At 35.9% G+C, this 6,000-nt stretch overlaps 1 protein-coding gene across 3 annotated transcripts in view; it reads left to right on the top strand.

Annotated features, from left to right (window-relative positions):
* LOC111060337 (acetylcholinesterase) overlaps nt 1-6,000 on the top strand; it is a 517,878-nt gene that overhangs the window by 80,874 nt on the left and 431,004 nt on the right. For 2 of the 3 annotated variants that reach the window (XM_039439674.1, XM_039439673.1), the window contains exon 2: nt 2,452-2,507. The exons of the other annotated variant lie outside the window; for it this stretch is intronic. The gene's annotated coding sequence lies outside the window, so the exon portion shown is untranslated. The remainder of the gene's footprint in view (nt 1-2,451; nt 2,508-6,000) is intronic. 3 annotated transcript variants of the gene reach the window in all.

Raw genomic sequence — 6,000 nt, 5'->3', positions numbered from 1 at the left:
ACTAACTCTCTACCAAAGTAGAATGGGGGAGACCATGAAGAGAATGGAGAAGATGATGAGAAATAATTGGAGGAAATGAGAGAGAATGATGGAGCAGGGGAAGATGTACAATGTGAAGACTGAAGAAAAAAAAAAGAGGAAGAACGCGATGGAGACTGGAGAAGAATAAAGAGATTGGAAACAAGATTGACTCTGAAGGAGGGAAAGAGAAGAAAAAGATAAATTCATGTTAAAAGATAGAGAGAAGGAGGAGTGATGAACAAGATTAGGACTGGAAGAGGACAAAGAGATGAAGTACAATATGGAGAAGATGAATAAGAGAGAAGAAAAGAGTTAACAGGAGAAGAGAAGAAAAGAAATAAGAGGAGAAGAAATGAAAGAAGAAGAAAAATGAGGAGTTGCTGAAGCAGGGAGGAAAAAAATACCAACCACAACAATCAGAGGGTGAAGAAGAAGTGCTGGGATGAGGGATGTTGGAGATGAGAAATCGAGAAGAAGGAGTGGAAGAAAAGGAAGAAGTAGTAGAAAAGGAAGAAGAAGAAGAACATGATGATGAAGGGGAAGTGAGAAGATGTGTAGAAGAAGAACCGAGAAGAAGTGATTAAGCTTGATGAAGAAGATCAAATGTAAAGAAGGAGAAGCAAGAGGTGAGAGATGAAAACTCAGGAAGTGAGAGAGGTTTGGCAGACCAAAAAAGGGGGTGTGTAGGACCAACAGGGGGTCCGGGAGACCTATGAGGGGGTCTTTGATACCGGTAGTGGGGGGACCTGTCACTACTTGCCACTTCAGATGATTAGTTTGTCAACATCATCACTTGTGGTCCGATCATCACTCACTCACTCACTTTCTCTCACTCATTCACTCACTTACTCTCTCACTCACTAACTTACTCACTAACTTACTCTCACTTTTATTCTCTCTCACTCTCTCTCTTTCTCTCTATTGTAACATACATGAATAAGGAAAACTCTAATCTAATCTCTCTCTTTCGCAAACTCTTTCACTCCCTTTCACACACTCTCTCTTCCCTACTCTCTCTCTCACTCACCCTACATCTCCATCTAATCACCGAAAACTTTTAGCAGTTCCAAACTTTGCATCCTAGCTGTCAAAACATTGCCGGCTCGCGTCAATACCTCACTTTCTAATCTCATAATTTTCACATCAGTTTTCCAGTTCTCAACCGGATAAAAAATAGAAAATATTGTGAAATTATTCCTTCCTCAGCTTTTTTGCAACAAAAACTTGATACTAAATTGGATTATAGAATGATACATCAATGTGCTGATGTGATCTCGTAATTTTCACTTCAGTTTCCAACCTGTTTTCAACGAGATGGAAAGGAAAAATATTGTTTAATTTTTTTCTTCCTCAGGCGTTTGGTGGGAAAAATTTGTATTATTGAAAATACCAGATTGGAGTGTAATGTACTGTTATTCACAGAGATGTAATTTTCACGTCAGGTTTAGAGTTTTTCGAGATAAAATATGGAAGGTATTGAAATATTATTTTCGCCCCACTTGGATGTAATGAGCTGGTTTTCGTGCGTCATATGGAGGCCGAAAGTGATTGTTTTCTGTCCAGGCCGGTAAAATTTTAAGGCTCGAGGGCTGTAAAATAACCTTGAAGTCAGCTGATTCTGATTTGATGTGAACGTGTCAACAAAATAGTTTATGAAACGAAATCAGTATATATGCCTCTTATTGCTGAATAAAGTATTCAGCAATAAGATACCATCATTTTATTTGGATGAATGGAATATAAATAAGTTATATTAAAAACTATTCAAATTCTATTTTCAGAGTAGGATAGAACTTCTAATCTCAACTTTCGCAGTCGACGATGACAAGCATTGTTGACATTCAGATTGTCCAAGTTAGTCTGCTAAAACAGCTGATCAAAAAACTTTTCATTATTTGTGTTTATTATTCAAAATCAAAACATTCATACTAATATCATCTTATTGCCATTTGAAAGAATAAAAAAGTATAAACTCAACCTCCCATTAAAACATAGAATCATAGAATTAAAACATAAAACATTAGAACATAATCTTTTGGGTTATTTAGACAATTTGAAATCCACCCAAACTGAGATCCTCACCCTGTCGTGGTCGACAACGCATTTACGCACAAATGAAAACTTATTTTTTTGTGTAGCGAAAAATAGCGTTCGCACCACGGGCAAAAATGTGTTTCCGGCTCTCAATCTTTTCTAGTCCTCGGCCTACGGCCTCGGACTTGAAAACCGATTTCGAGCCAGAAAAGTCTCATTTTCGGCCCTAGGTGCGGAATATATACTATTCTATCGAAGCATACAGTTGATACGTCAATGTGTTATTGTGAACTGATAAAATTCACATTATTTCCTGTGTGTTCTATCGAGGTCAATTTTGTCATAACTCTTCATATCTTATAATAACATTAATAATATTTTCATATATTTTTCTAGGCATCAGAGTGGACTGTTGGACGGTAGAAAACTCATTTGGTCACCATAGATAAAAGGTGAGTCTTCCATATTTTATCGTGGTTTGCGATACAGACTTCAATAGATTTCTATTGTAATAGTTATTTGTGCAACTAGTGCGCGAAGTGTCAGTTTGCTGCACCGAAAGAAACGGCTCGGGCGGAATGGTTTCTTGAGTGCAGCAGAGGAACTTTGCGCACGTATTTCACATTAAGTTTTTCCTACAGTTACCATTGAATATGAAAAGTGGGTAATTATGGGTAAAATTGCCTGAAATCCATCAAATGTTTTTCTGTGTAATTTTATTATTGATAAAAACCTTAATCCTAAAATCCTAAAGTCCTCGTTGTCCTTGGTTATAATATATAATGAATAATAATTAGCGCGTTGTGCTTTGTTGCACCTCTGCTCACTATAGCAGCCACAGCAGTCACTGTTACCAACTTCATTTTCATTTTGCTGCACTGTTGCTCCATATAACCTACTAAGTATTTTGCGTTGCCATGTTGCAAATCTGGAGTGCAGAAAAATTTTTCCCGCACTAGAGCGGAAAAGTGATTCTTTGCGTTCTGTAATCAGTGCAGCAATGGTCACTTTTCAACGTAACTGTAGGAAAAGATATTTCCATTGATAACATCACTATTCAAAACACTCAATTTGAACGGTAATTTATTTATTTATTCATTCAATCATTCAGAATAATTACACAACTTACAGAAAAGTACGACAGGCTTATAAGCCCAAAACGGTTCCAATTCTAATTTATACAACAGTCCAAATGTAGCTAGGTTATGTGTGTCACTTAAGAATTATTCAATTACACACTCAATTTACAATTCAAAACACACAAAACTCATTTTCAAATTAAAAAATACTTCTAAACTAAATTAAATCAATCACAATTTGAACGGTAATGGGAGTGTATTGGAAATGATATAGAATGTAAAGTAGCCCGTGCTCCGCAAGGGTCTGATTGAAAACTTGAAAAACTTCACCTACTGAAATCTTGAAGAATATTTGAAATAGGCCTTTAACCATCCTCGGTAAATTAAGGATCAATACGGAAAAATTTCAAGTTAATCAGTTGAGTAGTTGAGACGTGATGATGCGTCATTCGTGAATTTCCTATGCCGTACGTGCTTCAACCTGTGTTCACGCCTTTACCATATCATAGATTAGCAGAGAACTCTTGCAAGGGTCCAATTAGAACTTAAATTGAAGCTTGACAAAAAAGATCTTGAAGAATTTTAAACAGGCCTTTAACCATCATCGGTAAATATAGAATCTATATGCAAAATGTCAAGTTAATCAGTAGTCATAAGCCAGTGCTCTGGCTCCTTTATTATACAGAATAATAAATAAAGGAGAGAAAAAAGAATACAGAGAGTGTGATCTCCTTTATTATATCAAAGATTATGCAATAAGTGTTACCATTAACTATTAATATTTGATTTACACTGATATATGACAGGTGTGATAAGTTCTAAATAGTTTGTTTGTCTTTTCGGTCTCAAAATTTTATAGTTTTTTCAAAGTTTGGAATTTTTTAATTAATTGTGATTGATTTAATTTAATTTTGAAGTATTTTTAATTTAAAAATAATCTTTGTGTGTTTCAAATTGTAAATTGAGTGTGTAATAGGAGAATGTTAAGGGACACATAACCTAGCTCCATTTGGACTGTTGTATAAATAGAATTGGGACCGTTTTGGGCTTATAAGCCTGTGGTAATTTCTGTAAGTTGTGTAATTCTGAATGATTGAATAACTAAATGAATATCCCTTCGGAAAAACTACCAAAACCTTCATAAGAACTGTGACAACAATTTTTCCAAATTATGATAGATGTTTCAGCAGTGGAAATCACCGTTTTTCCATCGATATTCCACCGGAAAACCGCGTGTGACGTGAACAGGAAGAACACATTTTTCCGAAATGCTTTCCCGACCCAATCTGCCACAGCCGATTCTTTTAGAAATGTCAGAGTCACCCTTAAAAAACACCAGAGCTCCCCATTTAACAGATGCTGACTTGCAAATATCTAGTTGGATTTTCCCAGAATCTGTCAGGTTTTTCTGAAGTAAAACAGCAAGGCTTTCCAATCTATCGATTCTGACAGACTGGCGTGAAACAGCTGCTTTCAACCGTAGAAGAAAGCAGATCACAGTCATTTTTTGTTCCCAGAACGCAACCACTGTTTTTTGCTCCCAGAACGCATACAAAAAGTGACAACCGCCTGTCAAACTGCCGGCGAACAATTCTGTCGCACCGTGTTTTATGGTCTAGCATTTATAGTGAGGTCCACGTTATAATGGCAGTATTCGTTCAGCAGTGGTGTTGCTATCCTTGTCTATCATTCGACAAAGTGGATAGCGCTATCTCTTTCTCGCTTTGCTTAATTGCCAGCCAGGTCGTCTCCTAACAATGTAGAATTGATAATTAATAAAAGAAATATGTCATCCTAATTATGAAAATTCATTATGAAATTATTGGAAAATATCGTTCCTTGCTTAATAGACCGAACGAAGTGAGGTCTAAGATTCAAGTCGACGGTTTGGCATTTCTCTTAATGTTCAAATGTTTAAATGTTTATATGTTGCGCATTTACGGCGAAACGCGGTAATAGATTTTCATGAAATTTGGCAGGTATGTTCATTTTTTAATTATTGCGCGTCGACATATATACAAGGTTTTTGAAAATTTTGCATTCCAAGGATAATATAGAAGAAAAAAGGAGCCTCCTTCATACGTAAAAATTAGACTATAGAATAAAACAAAATAAAACTTGTAACACTCTTTATTTATTAAAAAACTTAAAATAGTTCAACTATTTTAAGTTTTTTTAATAAATGAAGGGTGCTACAAGTTTTATTTTGTTTTATTAATTTAAAAGCAGCCCATTTCAATAAGTGTTTTTTAGACTATAGAATTATTCAAAGACCTTAAAGAGATATGGACCCACAATGCCTTTGCCTTCCCAATGATAGCTCTTACTTGAAATTGAAGGCCGCCATTGGGGTTTTTTAGCACGAGATATTATATCTATATATATATATTTGTAATACTATAGATCACAAAGGCATTGGTTGCATTGGAATGTAATAATCTTATGGGTTGCCCCCAGTCAATGGCGGATTTCAATTCCAAGTACGACACTAGCGTTGCATGTGAGTCTATGCATCTATATTACAGTATATACTGTTATCCACAGAGATGTAATTTTCACGTCAGGTTTAGAGTTTTTTCGAGATAAAATATGGAAGGTATTGGAATATTATTTCTATTGAAGTATACAGTTGATACGTCAATGTGTTAAATTGTAAACTGATAAAATTCACATTATTTCCTGTGTTCTATCGAGGTCAATTTTGTCATAACTCTTCACTAGCCGTTTGGCTCGCTTCGCTCGCCATGTCCATCTAGCCAGGATGCTCCGCCCCCTGGACCCCTGACTGGATCGTCCAAGAATAAGATCAGCAGGCTCGCTTCGCTCGCCTGCATTTTTCATTTGGGCATTTTTATCATATGTTAGG

This window comes from Nilaparvata lugens, chromosome 13 (genome assembly GCF_014356525.2).
Source record: "Nilaparvata lugens isolate BPH chromosome 13, ASM1435652v1, whole genome shotgun sequence".
NCBI classification, from domain to species: domain Eukaryota; kingdom Metazoa; phylum Arthropoda; class Insecta; order Hemiptera; family Delphacidae; genus Nilaparvata; species Nilaparvata lugens.
The sequence above is the reverse complement of the archived record's forward strand: the minus strand, read 5'-3'. Positions and strand labels throughout refer to the sequence as shown.